Source organism: Canis lupus, chromosome 12 (genome assembly GCF_048164855.1).
Source record: "Canis lupus baileyi chromosome 12, mCanLup2.hap1, whole genome shotgun sequence".
In the NCBI taxonomy this organism is placed as follows: domain Eukaryota; kingdom Metazoa; phylum Chordata; class Mammalia; order Carnivora; family Canidae; genus Canis; species Canis lupus.
In genome coordinates this window covers 52,944,348-52,966,731 of record NC_132849.1, presented here as the reverse complement: position 1 = coordinate 52,966,731, position 22,384 = coordinate 52,944,348, and the positions used below count along the sequence as shown (strand labels likewise).

The following is a 22,384-nucleotide window of genomic DNA, read 5'->3' as shown; positions in this document are numbered from 1 at the left end:
AAAGAACAGAAGGTAAGAACAAAAACAGATAAAACAGTAGCTCTGCAGGGTGGGTTTTCTTGTTGTTTTTAGATTTTATTGATTTATTTGAAAGAGAGAGACAGAGAGAAAGATAGCAAGAGAGCATGAGCACAGTGAGGAGCAGAGGGAGAAGCAGGCTCCCCGCTGACCAGGGACCCAGATGCCAGGGCTCAATACCCTGCCCCTGGGATCATGACCTGAGCTGAAGGCACAGCTTTACCGATTGAGCCACCCAGGCACCCCACCCTGCAGGGGTTTATCTTCTAATATTATTCCTTAAGGTCTAAGATGACAAATACCCAGTGCCTCTATCAGAAGGGATGGGTTTTGTTAGCACTTGGAATGAGCTGATACCTTCCAGCATGTACAATACTTAGCACCCCTGCCCCTGGTACAAAGATTTTAAGAAATCAAAGACTTTGATTTTTTATCTATAACTCAGTATTTTGGGGAATAAGAAGTCCTGGTCAACCCTAACATTTTCTGCAAGATATATTGCAAAATATGCAAAATATTGCATATTTTCTGCAAGATAGCACATAAGCCACAGACCAATCATGAAAACAACAACGACATATATTTATATAATAAAAATTCATCTTCATTCAACACGAGCATGTGTCAAATGTAGAAAAGGTGTCATTGGACCCATTTTACAGACCAGAACTCACAGGTCAGGTATAGGAAGACTTTGTCCTTCCCAAAGTCTTCCAGATGGACTCTCGACTTCCTGATCCAGAGTCCCAAAGGTCAACACAATACATTCTACATTAGAACTGGGATCATCTTTCTAAAGCTCCTATTTTACTTAAAAGCACTGGCTCAAGGACCTAAAATACATTAGGGTCGAAGAAGTGACCAGAATGGAGATGTCTGGCCTCTCAGTCTCATGCTCTGTCCACCACCACAAAAAGTAAATGAGACATCCAATCCATTCTTTAAGACACAGAAAGCAGAGTGCAGTGCCTTGCAATGCCAGTGGAGGGTTTCTGCACCAAGTTCATAAGGTCTCGCCAGGGTGGGCTCATGGGCCACCTAACAAGGATACCTCCAAGGATGGTTCATACAATTGTGCTCACTTCTTTCTGCCCCTACTTTGCTTATCCTAATTCCAATCCTCAGCCCAGCTCACCTGCATCCAGCAAATAGCCCCCATGCCGGTCTTCCTGATTCTAGGCTTGTTACCCTGCCATTCATCTCCATATGACTGGCAGTGCCCTCTCCCTAAGCATGAATCCGATTATGTTACTTCCCGGCTTAATATGCCTCCACTGCTCCCCAGTGCTTGCAGGATATAATGCAGCCAGATTCCAGATACATGCACTGGGCACAGAAAAACCTGGCCCCTTGGCCTCTGCTCATCTCCTCTGGCCCCTCTCTTCCTCCCTGTCCAGGGACCCTGCACTCCACCCACACCCTGCCCTTCTCTCAAAGGGCCTGTTCTTTATTGCCTCAGGGCCCTTGCACATGTTTTTCTTTCTGTCTACAATTACAATGACAACGAGCATTTTTTAATGCTTTACAGGCCATGGTGATGAGAGCTTCTCATGTATTACCGTATTTAAATTTTTACAACCACCATATGAGGTAGGAACAGTTGTTATCTCAATTTTAGAGATGAAGAAATAATCTTAGAGATTTAGAGACTTGCTCAAGCCCACAAGTGGCAGAGTAGGGTCTGGAATCCAATTCCACCTGCCCTCTAAGCACTCTGGTTCTTGGAAAGTGTCTCTCTGGAATTTTCCTTTGAAGTATGAGTTTGGAAACCAGGACCTTCAGAAGGAGCCCCCTGACTCTTCCCTACTCTTTGGCACGACCTCAGGTAAAACAAATCCACTCCCTCGAGTGAGCTCTGCCTCCCTCTGCTCACCTAACATGCTGTGTTGACTTTGTCACAATGCCTATCAGCCTGGACCATGATTACACGCTTTCTCCCTTACGTCTCTCAAGGTGAAGTCTTCTTGGGCAGGGCTGTTTTTACACCTTACTCTATCCCCATCATTCAGCACAAGAGCTTGCACATAGTTAACACTAAAAAAAAAAAACAAGTAATCCTTAAGATTGCTCTGCCCAGTGGTTCCACAGCATCAACTGGTCTAAGGCAAAATAAGAAAAACAAAAGCTATGTCATGAGCCTTGCAAAAAGCTAAAGCTGTTCAAACATTTTTATGCTGTGGTGTTTTTATTTATTTTACAAAGTGAAGGTGATAGTTGCATCCCAGATCCCCAAAGTTTATTTTGAAATTTTACTGGTTTTTGAAATTTCAAAAAGCTAGGAACTGCTAACCTGGTCAGTTACTTGCCTGGCCTTGGGAGCAGAGCTCCAATGGGAACCTGATCTCTGCTCTCAGGCCAGTGTTACGTAGTTTTATCCCAAGTCTGACCTCCTAACTACAACAACAGCATCCCGAGATTTCCCCCAGCAGAATAGAGAAAAGCAGGCCAGCTCCAGCTTTAAGAATGTTTCTGGGGCCTGTCTGTGAATTTAGGAGGGCTATTAAGACAAGCTACCTTTCAATCTGATCAACAAGGTTCAGAGCTGGAGAAATCATCACAAGGACCAGGATGGCAGCTGTTGCCAGTGACACCAGAGGCTTGCAGACTCCCCACATTGTCCTGGAAAGCAAGCAACCCCTATGGCTCACCTCCCATGAACCATCAACAGCATCCAGGGAGCTGTCCCAGGAGGAAAGCTCAGCCCCCAGAGTCTGCTATTCATACAGCTCATAGACACTTTCTCTGGTAACCACAGAACCCCCTGGTACAACATTTACATGACATGACTGCTTTGAATTATAAGCAAAACCAGTTAACCCTCAGCCTATATCAGATACAAAATGCGGGGCATTAAAAAAAAAAAAAAACACTTCTCAACTAAAATAAAGGTACATTGCCTAAGCAAAATAAGCACCTGCTTTGCTGGGGAGAAAAATGCGCCGATGGAATAAAGTAGCTCAGTTTATAAATTCCAGGAGCTGGAATTTGCTAAGCCAGGTTAGCGATTTTAGATAGCTGGGCTGGGCTGGAATGCCCTTCCCCATCTGCCACTCCTGTAATGAAGTCGTAAGGCTCTCTGTTGTGTTGCCGGATGGGTTGCCAAGAATCCAACAGATGATTTCATTCTGAGATGAAGGAGGAAAACTGAAGTAGAGCGAGTCTATTAAAGCACTTTCATCTGACAATAAAAATGAGTTAATGGCTAAAATGTGTTTTCAAAACGTTTTAACACTACAAGTAATGGCACTCAAATGGGAAAATGCCTTGAATATTCTCATCGATCATTAATACCATGGTGTCCCTCAAAAGGGTTTGGCATTCCCCGTGGAATACAAACTGTTTGAGTCCAGTTGTAAGGCAATCCGTGGGAATTCTCAAAAAAAAAAAAATACCAAGAGACCATTATGGAACTGAACGATTAAGTGCAGGTTTAAAATAGCCCTCTCAATATCTAAGTTCAGTTTTCTAAAATAGACTATTACCTCATCATAGCTAATTTACCCCATAAACATCAATATTAGAGCAGCAAAAAGCCTCCAAGAAACGAGGGCAAAAATCAGATTCTTTTTCAGGGAATGAATGTCAACATGCCCCCCAATTTCAAATGTTAGTGAAGGTGGAAATGATCAAACTGGGGCTTTGCTCTGGACCAGCCCACCGCTGGGAAGTCATTAGTGAATTTGTTCCCTTTCACTTGTGAAATCAAGAAAATGGTTATGAGAAAACGGGCTATCCAGAAAGAGGGCTGACAGTCTCAGCCCACCCAGGCCAGTTTTGCCTAATTTCAAAGGGAAAGTGACCCTTTGCAGAGCCAGCAGCCTGGGGACCTAAGTGCTAGTCTTGGAAATGCCACTTGTGTTGGGTATTTATTGGACTTCTCTGGGATGGCCTCAGTTCAGTCTAGAAACCAAAAGGAAACAGCGAGAAGTCACTTAAAAATTTGGCTTGTTCTGACCATCAGTGATGTAGTTAAGCACTGTCTATTCTCTGGGATGATAAATCCCCCTTATCCAGAATCCCTTCTCAGGGAAGTAGCTCAACAAGTGCCAGGGGGTCCCTCCCTCTGAGGGAGGAGCTGCCCAGGAGTCCTGGTACATGCGCTCTGGATCAAACCCTTCCTCTCCGAGATGCTGGAAGACCTCTGCTCCTTCCTCCTCTCCTCTTCCTCCTCAAATTTCCACTTCTTCCATCTAACCTTTAAACGTTAGTCTCCAGTTGTCTCTCTTCATGCCTTTCCTGCCCTCCCAGATGAGACGGTCCAGACTCCCAGTTTTTTTACCCATATATATGCTGAAGACTTCTCAACCCCACCTGGACCCTCCTCAGCTCCAGGAGTGCAAATCTAAGCGAATTTCCTGAAAGCACAGTGATTTGGGGGAGGGTTTTAAGATCCTCTGCAAAGATCCCCTCCCAACCCTTGTTCAGTGAAAGGCACCATCCTTCAACTAATTGAATGAGCCAGAAACCAGTGTCATCTGAGATTTCTGCACCTACTACACACCACAGATCCATTCTCTGACCAAAGCCTATCCACTTAACTTTCACATCAACTGGAGATCCACCCCTCTCCATGCCTTCCCTTTGCCACAGTATCTCCTTACCACCTCCAGTCACTATCTCCACCTCCCTCATCCCCACTAATGCATCACCGGATACTCTAAGCACATCAGATCACGTACCAGTCTCCGAGCACGTTACAGGAAATGCCACGTGCAAGACGAATGTTGGTGGATTAAATCTCTTCCATTTCTGCTATCTTACAACATAACATTAAAAAAAAAAAAACACCCAGATTTCTCCTTGTCTCTGTCTGGTTTTCATTCCATAGGCAGCTGTGTCACACATTTGTCCTTGAAGTTTCTTGGCCTCCATAGTTCACTGTCAGGTGGTGAAATACGACCTAGCAGGTTGACGCACAGGGAGGTGCTATTGAAAGGAATTCTTCTGGGAAGTGAAAGCCCCCTGGAATATCCCACCCATCCCAGTGCCGTGGGTTGACTTGATTTGTAAGTCTAGATTTTCAGATGCTGAGATTTCTTAAACTGGGGCCTACCTGTATACCAAAGGAGACTTGGAATTGACATGTCAAAGCATTAGAAGTATTACTACTTCGCAGGTCAAATTTATTTTGGGGGGCGTGGGATGTCAAAAATTATAAAAGTTCCAAAAAGACCAACAAAAGCCCTTTCACATATACTAAAAACCAGAAGAATCTGAAGCCAAGGGAGGTAGGCATGCTCCATTACACCTCAAGCATTAAGGACATCTAAGGGCCTGAAAACCTCCCTTGAAATCTCAGAGGCAGAGGTGGTTCTGCTTTTGTTTTCAGCTTCTGAAGGCAGTGATCAGCTTGATTTCAAAGCATTGTTCATGGCAAACCAAACTGACATTTCAAATAAAATCCCTGGCTTCAACCCCAAGCAAATGATGAAGACCATCAACATAGGCTGGAACGGGAGAGGTGGGTGGGGTGGGTTTGCTGAGCAATGGGAGACGTGGCTCTTGTGCAAGAAGCTGCTTCCCTAGGCAGACCCCATGGCTGAGTGGGACGTGAGGTTAGTTGGGTAGAAGGAAGGCATGTTTTAGCATAAATATCTTCCAAGCTGGCTGTCAAAATAAGATGAGTACAATTTTTTTTTTTTTTAGATGCTATTCAGGGCCATAAAATCTGACCCAAATCTCCCTTTCAAGTTTCAGCTGTTTTGAACACTATGTACTTTGGTCACACAAGAATATGGACAGTGCCAACAGCTCTGGCCTCCTTCTTGCTTTTTTTTTTTCCCCTTTTGCTTATGTTATTCCCTTTGCCTGGAATGCCCTTCCCCTCTCCTCTGCCTGCCGATGATCTGTCTATGTTTCAAGACCCAAATCAAATAGCATTTTCTCCCCGAAACCTCCTACCTGACTCCCAGGCTGAATGAACCACCCTCCTTGCTGTGAGTTCTTTCAAGGCCTATGTCTTCTTAATTTTCAGAATGTTACCCATTTCAGTTCATCCTCCCTACTCCTCCCCACTGAGCACCAAACACAGGTCCAGCACACAGCCCTCTTCACTTATGTCTGCTGAAACGGATCAGAAGTGTGAGATGAGTAGTCACGGCATAGCAACAACAGTGAGATGTCAGCTCTGAGTAAACTCCACAGAGAAAATAGTCATTGGGAAGAGGAAGAGGTCAGGGAAAATGAGCATTTCCCAAAATAGACATGTTTTTGGGTGCTTGACTCTGTAGTTTTATGATCACAGATGACTTTGAGAATCTGTCAAAAATCAGCCTTCTCAGAAAAATGCACACACCCACAGACCCACATATTCTTTTTGTATGTAATTCCAGGCGGTACTGTAGACACACCAAAGCCCAGAATGGAAATTCCTCATCTGTTTTAAAACCACCGATTTCAGTGTATGGGCATCAGACAGGACGAGGAAGGCATCTTCAAGTGTGTGAACCATGGACCGCACTGCAAAGGAAAGGGAGTCCTTCAGTGGGAATAGCATGGGCTCTGGACACCTTGGACAAGTCGCTCTCCTCATCTGAATCTGAGTTCTCTTCACGTGTAAAATGCAAATCATAACACTTCCTTTGCAATGATGCTATTGAGTAAATAAAGATAATGAAGGTTAAGTAGCTAGAGTGGTACAGGGCATGCAGTCAGCTCCTGACCACAAAACTCGTTTTCTGCCCCTCTTGTCTCGTGTAGCAAAAATTGCAGCCACCATGCAAACAAGTCATTTCCCTTTTAGCAAGAAACACTGCACTGCTGCTTTGGAGCAAGGGGAGAAAGCCGACTCAGACCACCGCCTCGGTGAAGACGTGAAGCTGGGTGCTGAACGGCTGCTGCGCTCATTCGCATGGCCATTCATCATACAAGAGCCCATTTATGACAAATACAGGTCCCTCCCTTTGCATGACAAGGCGTATGGGTCCACAGAGCCCCATTATCCAAAAAAAAACAGAGCATTGTGGGCGACGCAGGCGAAGCCGAGTGCACACACACAAGCGGACATTGTAAGGCTGTTTGCACAACCCCGCAGTGCTCCTCGAGGATTTCCTGCCAAGGAGACATTTAGATCTCAGAGTCTGCTGCAGACATTTGCTCATTCAACATGGCTTCGGGCTGGAGAAACCGGGTGCGTGGTCCCCTCTGCTGGCGGTCCCCGGAACCACATGCTGGGGACACGGGGCTGATCCGGTGCAAGGTGCTCTCAGCAGTCCAGATTCTTCTCTCCCGTCCCTTCCTAAGCAGTGCAGTGCAATAGGCAGGAGCTTGGGAGTCTGCAAAGTAGTTCAGATCTCAACAGTACCATGTATCAGCTGCAGACCTTGGACAAGTCACGTTGCCCCTCCGATCTTCCTCTCCTAGCGCTCCTGTGCCTGCGGCAGGGCCTAGCCGAGACGACAGCAGGGCAGAGTGCCTGCAGATGGCCAGTGTGGAATGAACACCTGCTTCTGGGAGGGTGGGCGCTGTCCTCTGACCTCTGGAACTAGGAAAGGACATCAACAAGCACCTCCTGGCAATGTCTTTGCTTAAAACTGTAGCTGGTGCTTAGAGCGGAAGCGTGACTCTCTTTTCAAATTGTCCCCCCTTGCTTTACACCATGTGCCGTGTTGGCATGGGCAGCACTGTGTGTCCCCTCAGGCTTTATTTCCGTGGCCCCTGAAGTGTCCGATGTTCAGGCCATGCTTAATTTGAAGGTGAGGGGGCTTTTGCTGGCAGAAATTCTCAGCTGAAAGGTGTTTCTCAAAAATGAGAGAAAGGCCATGCCCTTGAACTCCTTAAGCTGAGCTGTGATCTGCTTCCTGACTGATGCTCAGGGTTAGCAACGGCAACAAGGACTGGGGATGCATCCCAGCTCAGCCAGCTTATGCGCTGGGTAATTAATGGTCTTAATCAATGTATTTAACAACATTTACTTCACCGCACCCCCCCCCCCCGAGGTGGAGTTTCAATATAAGTAAAACAGAGATTATTTTAACCTCTTCAAGGGTGATTTTTAGAAATAATGAGACAGCACGGGTAAGCAGCCAGATGCGTAAGTGAGTTGTCATAACTCACTGCTACTCTTGTTATTTTTCTTGTTCCAACCACTGGTCCTAGTTCTGTCCTCCTGGCCATGACGAAGAGCTCCTCTTTCCTACACAACTATTAATATTTTTGAGGGCTTTAAATACCATCTTAGACATGGATGCCGATGACTTCCCAATTCATACCTGTTGCGTTCATCTCGCTTGAATTCCTGACTTGTATATCCAATTGACCACTTGACTCCAATAAACAAGTGAAACTCAACATGCCCAAAACTAAAGTTTTGGTATCTCTCCTCAAAAATTTCCCTGCTCCAGTCTTCCCCAACTCAGCCAATGGCAATTCTATATTTCCAGATGTTCAGTCTAAAAAAGGTGGTGTTCTCTTAGACTTCTCTCTTTCTTTTAAAATAGCCCATAACCAACCTAACAAATACCATCAGCAACATTTTAAAGATATATCTTGAATCTCATTGCTTCTCACACCCTTCATCACCAATGCCCCTAGACCAAACCACAAGCCATCACCTCTTGACCAGAATATCATACTCGTCCCTTAAATAGATTCCCCAACTCTGGTCTTGTCAGTTCCCAACCTCTTGGTTAATTGCCTATCTGGCAGCTATAATGATACCTTAAAAGTTGCATCATGCATTCTTCTGCTTAAGTCCTTTCAGTGGTATCTTTTTTTACTTAGAGTAAGGTGCAAAAAAAAAAAAAAAAAGGTCCTTATCACAGTCAACAAGGCCCTATGTGATGGTACCCCACAGTGAGTCATCTCCTGCAACTTCCTGTCCTTCACTCTGCTTCAGCCACCTCTGCCTCCCCACCATTTTTCTTGAACTTATCACATATCTTTGTGCCATAGGACCTTTGCACTTGCTAATCCTTCTGCCTAGAATGCTCTCCCCCAGTATATCTGTATGGTTTTCTTTAGGCCTCTGTCCACTTGTCAGTGGAGCCTAACCTAACCACCTAGTCCAAAATAGGATTTCACCCCACCTCACCTTACGTGACCCCCACTGTCTTTTTCATTTAAATCTCTATTACCATTGACATATGTACCTTCAACTCCTAGGATAGGGCCCGACACATAATAGGAACACTACACTTACATATAATTTTGGATGAATGTAGTCATTCGTTCATGAACAAAGTTCCCATGACCCCATGGAGCTTCTCTGTCAACAAATTTTTTCCTCCATATCCCATGGGAGGAGAGGCTCTCAGGTCATCTAATATTTTGGTCAGACACGGTCATTTGCATAAGAATGAGGGAGAAGGGTTACTACAAGGGATGGGGAAATGCATAACCAATGAGCATGGTCCTAATGAGGAACAGTATGAAATTGTAAGATAGAAAATGCATTGTGTATGGGGGGGGCAGGGGGGAGCAAGGTCGGGGGAGAGAAGGTCGGAAGAAGCAGCTGAGGACTGATTATAGAGGAACTTTGCAACCATAGAGCAGAAGCAGGGAGGGACATTCCTGGACAGAAATACAGCTTGGTGCCTTGGGTGGGTCAGATGGTTATTGTGTAACTCAAGGCTCGAAGGACACAGGACATACCATGGACTATAATGCCTCTGTAATGCCACCGAGTGTGCAGAGAGTCATGGGCTCTGCGTCCTAATCTCATTTTAGTCACTTATTTGCTACAGGACCTTGGGGAAGGTCATTTCCTTGCTCTGAGCCTCATCCTTATCATCTGTTGCCCACCAGGACTGGCTCAATGATCTGGGAACTCCCCCTTGTCCCAACATCCTAGGGTTTTATACAGTGAAAATGGGTGACAATTTCCAAATATATACCCAGGCAACCTAGTGCCAAATCATGAGCTAAGTTAATTAGAATAGGGATGCACCTTCCATTTATGCAACAGCATTACATACTAACAGCACTTCTGTGAGCCGTCCTGCTCTTGCTTCTTAAAGCCATTTGGATTTCAAGTTATAAGGCAAGGACAGTGAGGCTAGAGCCCCGGCACTTTCAAATGTCCCGTGCTGTATCAAAATTGTCCACTGCTGCAATCAGGGGGTGCTACAGAGTTAGTCTGTGAAAAGGGAGTAATTCTGGAATCTGGTGGAATGCTTATACTATGTCAGAGAAACTGTTCTCAAGCCCTTGTGTGTGTTTGACGCAGCAAATGTCATGAAACGCATAGGCATACAAACTTACAAATGAATCTCATCCATTCAACAAAGTGGCCCCAAAGTAGCTCTAGGAAGCGATGCTTGGACAGTCTGGTTTAATCTCTCCTGTGTATTCAAAGGTCTAATATGACATTCTCTAATTCGGCCCCTTTTCCTTTGGAATTTGAGAAGCAATTGAGGGCCTGCCATGTCCCAACCCTAGAAGCCCAAATCAGGTCTCCTTACAATTATAATAATAGCACAACTGCAACATGAAGGCACTAGACTGGGGATAATTTGCAAATACCAGAGCTCTGTCCTTTGGCTTTCAAATTTCAAATAAAAAAAAAATCCATGAGATGACAAAGCCATGATGTTAATACAGATCCCATGTCGAGTTACATTGCCCAGGAAATGGCAGCATTTCCTTGGAATTAATAATAAGTTTTGTTTTTTTTCAAAATTTCTAGAAAGTACCACATAACCAAAGATTTTGTATAGTTGCCAAAACTCCACTGGCTTTGCCAGGTTATCTGCCAATTTATATTCAATATAATTTAGCTGATCTCCCACCACCAATGAATTCCAATACCTCTCCTCACCCGTGCCACTTGCTCCCAAATTTAAGTGACCTCTTCCTTCCAATGACCCTAATATCTTCAATACCTAGCACAGTCCTTAATAGAGTATTGAAAGTTGATGCATGGTTAAGGAATAAACATACAAACATTTGCTCATTTTGGAGGCAACTGCTCAATAAGACTCAGTCCCTGCAGTGGTCTGAGAGCACAATCCAGTGAGGGCAAGAAACCATGGTCAAAGCCCACAGTAAAGGACGGAACCTTCCAGGGAAGACTGTGATTTGGGTGAAAGGAAAGTGTTCTGGAAAAGGGGTGCAAGAGAAGAGGTGACTCATCTGGGCTGGAATAAACTGGAAGGCTTCATGTAAAAGGAGGCTGTGTGTGGAGTCAGGAGGGAGAAACTGTCAGTGGACGTCCGGCTACTGGTGAGACTCGGGAGCTGGAGGGAAACCAACCCCAGGTCCCTCACCGCTGAGATCACACCCCCTTGGTGGGGGTGGAGATGAGGGGTCCTGGGAGTAGCAGGTGTCACAGGCTCAGCTTTGAGATCCCTTGGAAGATCCCAGTCTTCTGGTTATGATGAAGCGGTGGGACTGGTTTTCCTATGTGCGTTTACACCTGCTCTCAGTATAGTTCTCTGCCAAGTAGACTTCCATCCTCCGCTGGTCTGGGGCCTGAACTGATGTCTGTCCCATTCTCAGGGTGGGAGGTGGTGTCCTCTGCCCTCTGCCTCTCACCAGAGCCCAGGGAGTTCTCACACACCAGCCTTCCACATTCCAGTCACTCCCACTTACCTGTCTGCCTCTTTTCCTAGAAGGTGATTACCTCCAGGACAGGAGCTAGGACTTATGCTTGAATCCACAGCAGGTCACTCAGGGAATACGTGTTTGCTAATAAATGAAAAAAAAAATAGTGAGTGCAGAAGTGAGAGCATGAATGCCAAAAGGTGTATCCAAGATCTGAGTCCCAGCCATTTACTTAGAAAGAGAAAGAGGAAAGGAAGGAGGACGGGCAGGCAGGAGAGGGTGAAAGAGTGAGGGAGGGATGAAGGAGGGATGGTAGGATGGAAGGAGAGAGGAGGAAATGTTTTTCCTCCTTTCACCTAGTTTAATTAAGATATAACTAGTTTCTGGCATAGGAAGTAACAGACAGGGATCTCACGCTATGCTTGAAAATTGAAAGAAAGAAAACTTGAGTCATCTAAAAGGCAAGTTCCAGCCTCAGTAATGTGCAAGTGAACTAAAGACAGGCAGAGGCTTTGGGAGCAGCCTGCCTCACCCACGTGGTGGAGATGGCCAGCGACTAGTTCTCACAAAGAGAAGCCTGTGACTGTCTCCACCTTTGGCCCCGCCAATCAGCTTCGGAGGCCGCGCTGGGAGAGGCCCAAGGTCAGGGATAGGCAGGACAAAATAACATGTCTCAGGACTGTGGATTCCCATTTGGGGATACCTCTTTGTTTGTTTGCTTTTAAAACATTTTGTTTATTTTTTTGTTGGGGGGGGGAGAAGAGAGAGAAAGAGAGAACTGGGGGAGGGACCGAGGGAGAGGGAGAGAGAATCTTAAGCAGACTCCCCGCTCAGTGCAGAGCCAGACATGGGGCTGCATCTCAGGACCCTGAGATGTGACTTGAGCAGAAATCAAGTGGGATGCTCATTCGACTGAGCCACCCAGGCGCCCCTGTGGATGCCTCTTTGAATCAAAACTCCTGCACAGTGGGAATATGTAAGGCTGAACCGTGGGTGCACTTTCTGAAGTGGGTCTTGCTGCCTCCCGCCTCCGGGCAGGTGGGCCAGCTGGGAGAGAGTCCTGTCTCAGCTGAGGATGTACTTCAGTCACCTTTCCTACGACATGTCACTGCTGACACAGAGGGCCCTGAATCTAAAATCCTGGGGACTCCAGAGATGACCTCATTCATCCCCTGCTTCCCCACATCGTCACTGTCACAGCCACTGGCAGTCCTGCGCTCCATGCTATTTTAAGCGCTGACTGCACATTATCTCATTTGATTCTCACGATGACCTTCAAAAGCAGGTACCCTGTTTAGTTTTCAGAACTGGGAAAATGATGTGTTCCTGCTAAAACAGAGGTTTTCTTTGGGCAAACCCAAGAGCTTGCAGTTAAGCATGCTCTCCACTAAGGGGCATTATCATCCCACATTAAAATTGCCAGACCGGGTCAGGGTAAAAGCAGTGCAAAAGCAGGGCAAAAGCAGAAGTTTGTAAAAAGGACAAAGCAGGGGGATGGATTTCAAAGTCCTGGATATTTTCTAAATGTTATTCCTCCTGGCCACCCCCTGCTTCCCCCCTTAGTAGTAAGAAGTGTTCACACCCACAGTCGTAGTACCCAGTGCTTACTTAACACCAGAATTCACTTAATTCCTGTTCAAGGTCATTTCAAAAGGACTGCTCTTAACCAGTCTGCCAGCAATGGAGCCATGGCCATTGGCAGGGGGTGGCATGCGGGGTGGTGGTGGAGGGGGATGGGGGTGTGGATTAATAGATTCAACCATTTGGGTAAGTAATCATCCTCCCCAGCTGCTTTTGCTAATTTCTTAAGTCACGTTTTCCACCAAGGGAAACATGGCCTGTGGCTGAATCACCTTGACTCCAGCTGGAGTGGAAGAGAAAGAAAAAACAGGGGGGGGTTGGCTGGGGGGAGGAAAGGCTGAAATTCTATCCCAAGCCTATCAAAATGAGTTTCTATAGTTTACTTCGGCACAACTGGAAAATACTCTGGAAGTGTAAATTTTTAAAAAAATATTTTATTTATTTATGCATGAGACACACACACACACACACACACACACACACACACAGACATAGACAGAGGGAGAAGCAGGCTTCCTGGAGGGAACCTGATGCAGGAGTCCATCCCAGGATCCCCGGGATCATGACCTGAGCCAAAGGCAGATGCTCAACCACTGAGCCACCCAGATGCCCCAAGGAAGTGTAAATTATGCTAGTGGGAGATCCTCCACTGGTGACTGTGCCCCCTCCCCCTGTGCTTACAGACAGCTTATTTCTATAAGAAGCACAATGTTGCTTTCACAGAGAGGATGCTCTTGCAGGAAATCCACAGTACACAGAGAATGCAGCAAAGTCACCGTGGGATTTCCCTGTTTGGATTGATCCACCGAGACCACAATGAAACCAAACAAACAAACTCACCGAGTTTATCTCCAAATTTATGTTAAAGGCCAGCCCTGCTTTCGATGACTCAACCGTGCACTATCCTGATTTAAACTTTACCCTGCAGCTGGGGTTTCCAGGCTGGTGTCTGTGGCCACAAATGACTAAATGTAAAAGCTTTGCTCTCCATCTGCTCTGGGGCTCGAAGTCTCAGAGACGGTTCAAGCACAGTCTAGGCTGCTCTTTAATCCTACCTGAAGATGGTAAATTTTTATTCAAATACAAAGTCTGAGGCTGCTCTGTGGTTTGCACCAGCTCAGAACCCACTAAATGACTTCAGGTCCTAAGGTGCCTAGTGGAGTGTGGGAAGCACCGTGGAGAGACCGTGGAGACTAGAAGGAGACTAGGAGACTAACCTGTGGCCTTGGCCATACGTCTGAGAAGCTCTCCACTAGACTAAGGACTGGAAGCTCCAGTGTCAAATCCCCTTTTCATCCCATAGCTCAAAAGTAAGCGCTTGTTTTAGGGCAAAGGAAATGAGGAGTTGCTCCTGCACTGTTTAACATGTATTTTGTGTTATGAGTGTTTCATTTATGGATCCCACTGGGCACACCAGGGAAAACTAGGGAAAGTTCAGAAAATAATCAGAGATAGGATTATCTGAGCCCTGCTGTGGACCAGGTCTTGTCCTCAGTAAGTGCACAGGATCCCAGTCCTGGAGCCCAAACTAGATGGCTGGGAAGGCTTGACTCTTCCCATCGTTCACACTGCCTCCTACTGTCCCAGCCTTGGTTTACTCACTGAAAAAAAAAAAAAATCAGACAGAAGCTAGACCGGATGTTCTCACAGATTGCTCTACAGAGTGAGCCTTTAAAAAAATATTTTAAAAAGATTTATTTATTTATTTATTTGAGAGAGAGAGAGCGAGAGAGAGCAGAAGTAGGTAGAAGGGAAGAGGGAGAGAGACAATCTCAAGCAGACTCCTTGCCGAGCGCGGAGCCCCATGCAGGGCTTGATCTCCCGACCCTGAGATCATGACCTGAGCCGAAACCAAGAGTCGGACGCTTAACGCACTGAGCCACCTGAACAGTAAGCCTTTCTGAAATTTCCGAAGGCAAAACTCTCTCTATAAATCTCTGTTCAAATCGACAACCCAGGTGTTTAAATGCAACACTTGCTTTACTTAAGGGAAGAAGGAAAAAGAACCAGAAAACAACCAAACCATTCTATGCAGCGATCATTCACTTGACCCTCTAAGAGTCTGTCCATCGCTGACCAAGCAGCTGGCCCCTCTCAGAACCGGGACCGGCGGCTCCCATTCGGCTGGGACCAGGCGCTCGGCCCCCGGGCACTGTCCCCTGCAGGACCCACGAGGGGCACAGGCGCACGCGGGGCGCCTTCCTGGCCTCTGCTGGGGAGCGGGTTGGCATGGCGACGCCTGAGCCAGCCTTCACTTGCTCCCTCCCTTCCCTTTCACGCTATTATCACTGTGTGAGATCTTGCCCCAGAAGAACAGAGAAGTCCTGAGGGCGAGGTCTGATGTCAGGGGAGAACAAGCGAGTCTTTGTCGGGCCCTTCAAGGAGAGGAGGCCCGGCCAGGGCTCTTCTGCACACAGAGGGGCCTGTGCTCTCTCAGTGTGGGGCAGCGGGGCCCACTCCCGTCCTGCCTGGGCCCTGGGGCCTCCACTAGCTCATCCTGAGCTCCCCGAGCAGGACTAAGTGCAGGGATCCCCTGCTGCCCTTGGGGTGCCCGGATCAACACCAGCCCTCTCAGGAGATCCCTCTCTCCTTGGCTCTTCCCCCTCCTCCCGGTCAGAAGGGCTCCCCCATCCCTCCATCATCTTTGTGGAGCTCCCCCTTCTTCTCACACCCCACCATCTGCCTCCAGTCTCCTGCCTCCATCCCCTCCTGGCCACCCCCTGTTCCCCCCCAGAAGCCTCCTGGTTCAGGCATCTCTCCGGCTGTCTCTGCTCCCCTAAGATGCTCTGGTTGTTCTAACAGCCAGACAGTGCCACCTGTCCGAGGTTGGAGTGTTTATCACTGCTGCTGACTTCAGCTTCGAAACTCCTTCTCTAGGAATAGTTCTGCACTCAGAAGATGCTTAATAAATACCTTTTCAATGCTTGAACCCACAGCACATCCCCCAAACCTACCTTTAATAAAATATCTGACTAAGGCTTCAGATCGAAATAAAAACAACTAATGTGATTTGGGTCCTTCCTGCGTGCCGGGCACCACTTGGAGCACTTACATAGACTAGCTGGCTTAATGAGCAGAGCAGCCTTAAGTGGCAGGTGCAATGGGCTTTCTCACTTTACAGACAAGGAAACTGTTGGATGAGAGGTGTGGTAACTGTCCGAGCTCACCAGCTAGCGGGCGGTACAGGAGGATTCTGACCCAGGCGGTGCGGCTCCAGTCTGGGCTCCTAACCTTAATGCCATACAAGCATTTCGTGATGACCTCACCTAAAGTCCACTCCGATGCACATGACCGTGTGTCGTTCCCTAAAACTAGGGACACATGCCTTTGCAAATGTCGTCACATTTCTAGGCTTCATGTATCCCATGTTTTGGAAACCAAAGAAAATGAGTTAGATTTCCCTGCTCCCCTTCCTCCCGGACCAGCAGCATGGTCAGGAGCAGAGCAAGGTGGCGACGAGCTGGGAAGGCAGGTCTCTGCAGGAGACACGTTCCAAGCCTACTTTCCACAGTAACAGTTCTCTCCCCAGAGCATCTCTGCCCATGTGCAGCCTGGGCCTGACTCTGTTTTGCAGGTCAGATGAGGTCCCCATCCTGGGCCACTGGGCCGGCAGCTTCCAAGTCCCAGAGAAAGGCAGGCTCACCATTAGGGCTAAGCCAAGCACCCCAAGCTGATTCTCCTATCTTCCAGCGCAGAGAAGGAGCACAAACAGAGCTGCAGGAAGCAGGAAGACTGGAGCAGAGGGACAGAGTGAGGGTGGCAGCTGCACCAAGGCTCCCAGCATCGGGATGGGGTTGGGGGTGCAGGCCGAGACCTTTTACTCTGAGAACCGCATCAGCCATTCTGAGCTCCCAGGCTGATGGAGGCCCTGGGTGCCACACAAAGGTAAGGGGTCCGGTTTCTCACCTTCCAAGGGCACTTGGCAGTGATGATGTGATGTGATGCAGATGAGGAACCCCACACCAGGGTCCTGCTGGACCACATGCGGATTCAACAGCATTCAATGACTCTCTCTGGGGTCAAGTTCGTAAAGGGAAAGCCCTAGACCATCAAGCCCAACTGCCTCGTAGTGGATGGAGAAGGGAAGGGAGGTCCAAGGTCAAATGGTGACTCAGTGCCACAACCCTGATGCCACAGCCATGCTTTTTCCCTCCTTCCTTTTCAAACTTCACCTTCTGTCTGTTAATGGCATCCAGAGGAAATGCTTACCCTCCAGTACAGCCAGGGTAGCGGAGTGAAGAAGGCAGGAGAAAGCTCATGGTGAGGTCTCTCCTTAGAGGGACAAGAGAAGATACCCAACTGCTTTGTCTTCCAATCAGCCTAGCCCCCCAGGAAGAACTCATAGATCCCCTAAAAGCAAGAGATGAGGAAGCCCTGGCTGATTCTCCTGATTCTTTAAGAGGAGAACTGGAGAGCGGGGTATGTCATGGAGCTGTCTGGGTCTCCCAGAGATTCCAAAGTGAGCAAAGCACTCACTCCTTAAGCTGCTTGATGTTGAGATACTTAAACCTACCAGGAATGAGGGGGCATCTGGCTTGCTCAGTCAGCAGAGTATGCTACCCTTGATCTCAGGGTCATGAGTTTGAGCCCCACACTGGGCACCTACCAGAAAGGGGACAAAGTCAGGTTCAAAGATGGCTCTGTAAGGAGGGAAGGCTCCCCAGTTTCCCCAACTAGAACCAATTGTTTTATCAAGTAGTGAGCTCTCTGTCCCCAGAAGCATGTAAACAGACACCTGCAGGGCAAAATGTAGAGAGTTTGATGGCACCAGAGGGATCTGGAGAGGCCTCTCTGATGGGATGCTACTGCTCTGCCCGGCTCCACATTTCTGAGCTTTAGGCGAGGGCCATGTCCAAGATGATTCTTAACCCCATCTCATTGGGTTATCAGAAGGGTGGCACAGCAGGCAGAGAGAAGAGGAGACAATCACAAGACAGCCTGACTCCTGACCACCTAACATAACAGCTGTGGGCCTTGGACAAGCTGCTTCGTGGCTCAAAGTTTCGGTTTCCTCTTCTGTAACTGGCATCCTGGTGCGCTTGTGAACCCCGAGTGCCAGGAAGCACGCAGACCGCAGCACCCAGGGAGGTGTGCAAGGCCACTCCCAACCCACCCATTCACCCTGCGGCTGGCCCATGAGGCCAGAGGGTGTTGGTGCCAGGCTCTGTTAGGCTACAATAGGTTCCAAATAATACATACGTGTGTGTCTGTGTGTATACGTACCTATAGATGCATACACAGAGCCCACACAGATACAGGTCTCGGTATATATATTTATATATATTAATATAGACATTTTTACATATATATTTTACACACATGCACATACACACATATAAATCTGAATATCTATTTTACGTATAATAAAATAAATATATATATGTGTGTGTATATACTTTCTCTTTCCTAAGAGGAAGGTAGAGGGACAGACACACTTCTAAACCTTTTCTGCAGTTTTCACTGGGAAGCAGCAGCCCTAGTTGTCTGTAAAGGTGAATTTTGCTTCCGGAGAGCCCTGGTGCAAGTTTGCTGTGCCTTTACATTCGTGTTTCCGGGAGATGTGGCTGGATTCCTCCTCCACCTCTTTCCACTCCTTCCTGTGGTCCCTCTCCTCCTACTCTGCTTACTGACACCTCCATGGGGTCAGAGGAGAGAGCAACTCAAAATTAGTCAATCTGATTATTTTTAATCACTGTTGGGAACAAGGTGGGAGGCTGAGGAGGCGGCTACTAATGGTTTCTAAAAAGCAGAGCTGAGGCATTATCTGTGCGTGATGATCACTCTGGCTATTTCCTTTCCACCACTACCACAGTTGTTTGAATGTCGGCCCGTATTTAGTATTTATAGAGTGCTATTCTGTTCTAGGGGTGTCTCTTGCCTGGATCCCAATTCCTACTCACTATTCAATGCCCAGCTCATCTGGCTCCTCCTGGAAGCCTTCCCTGACTTCCCTGGGCAGAGAACATGTTCCCTTTTTGCAATTAAAAAAAAAAAAAAAAAAAGAGATTTATTTATTTATTTATTTATTTATTTATTTATTTATTTATGTGTGTGTGTGTGTGTGTGTGAGAGAGAGAGAGAGAGAGAGAATCTAAAGCAGACTCCCTGCTAAGCATGGGGTCTGAAATGGGACTCAATCCCACGACCCTGGGATCATGACCTGAGCTGAATCGAGTTAGATGCTTCACAGACTGAGCCCCCTAGGCATCCCTCTGTTTCTGCACTTTGTTCATGCAAGAGGCTCCTGACTACTATCTGTGTCTGTGACTGCTGGCCCCTTTTGTCATTGTCACAAACATGCCCTCCTTGGAGGAATGCACAGACTTGATCCATCTTGATGGTTTCCAGACCCAGCACAGAGTCTGGCATGTGTAGGGACTTGGGTCTTGTCTGGCTAGTGAACGTGTACTTTCCATAGAGAACATTCTTATTGTCCTATTCAACTAGGAGAGGGTTAAGAGATGGATATTACCCATTTGCTTTCTGACCAGAAGAAAAAGTATCAAGACCTAAATTCCATCATTCCTACCAGAATAGTTCAGGCTTTTGCCAGCCACTCTCTCCAAACAGAAACAAGGCTCATGTTCTAACCGTTTCCCAGCAATTTGTGTACCAAGGCCGTGCACAGAACAGTCAACATTTAACACTCACTAGAGCACTGGGAGACAGAAGGGGCCACATATTTACCCACGCCAGAGGACTATCTCATTCCATTTGTCTGTATGAACCTACTTTACATCTGAGGAAACTGTGACCTTCTAATTCTATCCCCTTCTCTGATGTTGCCCACCCTCCCTGCTATTCACCTGCCTGACTGCGCCTCACCTGGAGGACTGAGTGGACATGACATGCCCCAGGAGCTGCCCCATCCTGCCCACTCTGTCTGGGTCAGGAGCCTCTCCTCGGGCTCCCTCACACTCACTCTCACTCCAACACAGATCAGTGTGTGTTGCCAGGTCACTAGCAGGTATCCCTGGAAAACCATAGATCCCTCAAGGGCAGGGAGCGAATCTAGTCATCATCTGTATCCAGTGTCTACAGTGACACTGACGTAGAATAGGCACACAAGTATTTGTGGAATGAATTGATCCCGCCCTCTATCCTGGAGGCAAGACTTGGTAATACATGAATATGTGAATGCATTCCAAGAGAACTGGGGGGAGCGACCTGTGAGAGGGTCCAAGGGAAAATGACCACTCTGGCAAACTGGTTCGACAATGACCAAATTAGAACTACTCCTCGCTTCAACCTAATTTATCAATGCAACTTGCTCAAGCAGTTTGAACTAGCGCTGACCATGGGCTCTCAGGACAGGGCCATGTCTCATTCATCTCCAGAGACTTGGTACCTAATGCCCGACACAAGTTTTTGAATGGGTGGCTCATACTCTATTGGGCAAAAGCATCCATCCCTTTTCCTACGTAGTGATGATTTAGGGATGGGGCCTTTTAGATGTTCTGGGGAAGAGGGAGGAAAGGTAGAAGAATCTCTGGAAGGGCAGTCAGGACATAAAAGCCCAAGTCCTTACAGTGGTTTACGAAGCCCTACAGGATCTGACGGCTTCTCTCTGCCTTCACATCCTTCTGCTGTCCCCTTGCTCCTTCTGCTCCAATCCTACTGGCTGCTCTTTGCTGCTTAATGCCTAAGCACATTCCCACCTCAGGGCTTTGTTCCTTTGGGCCTCACTCCCTCACTTTGTTTAGGTTGTACTCCAGTAACACCTAATCTGAGAGGTCTTCCCTTGGACCCTGTGTAAAACAGCAGTGGCTACTTTCTCCACTTCCCCTCTCTCTGGCTTGACTTCATTTATTTATGTTTTCCTGCTTTACTTTTTTTTCCATAGTGTTTAACACTGTCTGATACAGTGTACGCATGTTTCCTTGTTGATGATCCTACAGTCCCATGAGAACGCAAGCCCCAAGAGGACAGAAACTTCGTTTTATTCTGTGCTGTATTCCTAACATCAAGAATGGCACCTGCCACGTAGTACATGCTTCATAAACATCAGCCATTGACTAAATGGCTGGCTGGCTGAATGAGTGCCTCAAAGCCAACAGACACGCAAGGCACAAGGTTCTAAGAGAACCTGATGGGGGAGTCAAAGCTATATTTAAGTAGCTCTAAATAAGATTGGGGAGGAAAGGAGCTAACATTTTTTTGAGGAAGAAACTATGTTAATACATTTAAATTATCTCCTTTCATCCTGATCACAAGTATACAACATAAGGGCATATTATCCCCATCTTACAGATGGGGAAACAGAACCTCAGGAATTTAAAATGATCTCAGCAAAATCACTGAACTAATAAGTAGAAGTGAGATTTGAAATCAAGTCTAATGCCAAAAGCTCCTCTCCTTCCTCTGAATTATGCTGTGGCCTCGTGGCCACCCTAGGAAAAGAAACCACAAGAGAAAAGAAAGGAACAGACCACAAGATAATCCTGTTCCCCCAAAGAATGAGAATGTGGTATGAGGAACAAGTCTAGGATAAAATGATCCTAGGTACTTAGACTGGAACCATCTTAGAATTCTCCTGGTCTTACCTTCTGTGCTATGCTCAGCTGTATGAAATGCTTCTCCTTATAGTCTTCAAGGAAACTCAAGATATCTAGATGTAGAAGAAGAGCTTTAGGACAAAAGACAGCAGAAGGGAACCCCAGCAACTGGAGAAAGATGAACAAGTGCATGACCATCTCAGGGTACCAGCATCTCCTTTGTGACTCCTGATCCTAAGTGGGTGCCCTGGGCCAACTTAAGGGGATGCACTAGAATGCCAGCACCCAATGCGCTGAGCCCCTCGGTAGATCTTTAGTCATCTGGTGGGGGTGTCAGCTCCTGTCAGGTCTGAGTTCAATGAAGGAGTCAGGTAGGTGTGTCCCAGTCTTTGCAGATGAGAAGAAAAGTGTCCATAAAGGATTGGGAGGAGGTGCCAGAGGAGGGAGGTAATAACAACAAAGAATCCATGTGTTGACAGTAAGGCCTGGCCACCTGCAGCTGGAGCAGCGCGGTGCACAAATTGAAAATGCCTCAAAAAATGTTATAGCAAGTGGGACACAAGCCAGACCTGTGGCAGGAGACCAAAATTCCATCCCGAGTTTGCTACTGAAGGATGTGTGCTCGGCCTAAGTTTGCATGACCAGGATGGGTAGAAAGGAAGTCGGATTGCGCTTCATCTCAAATGAATTCTGCAAGGGACAGTAACCTAGAACTCCAGCCCTAATCTGTTTCCCCTGCCTGTAGTTCCTTTCTTTTTTTTTTTTTTTTTTAAAAAAAAGATCTTATTTATTTATTCATGAGAGACACA

The 22,384-nt window shown here is 47.0% G+C and overlaps 1 protein-coding gene across 5 annotated transcripts in view; it reads right to left on the bottom strand.

Moving 5' to 3' along the window:
* Positions 1 to 22,384, bottom strand: part of CYRIA (CYFIP related Rac1 interactor A) — a 103,482-nt gene that overhangs the window by 37,114 nt on the left and 43,984 nt on the right. For 3 of the 5 annotated variants that reach the window (XM_072771018.1, XM_072771019.1, XM_072771022.1), the window contains one exon: positions 11,548 to 11,643. The gene's annotated coding sequence lies outside the window, so the exon portion shown is untranslated. Of the gene's footprint in view, positions 1 to 11,547; positions 11,644 to 16,034; positions 16,268 to 22,384 lie in introns of those variants that run through there. The other 2 variants (XM_072771020.1, XM_072771021.1) reach the window with 2 other exon arrangements.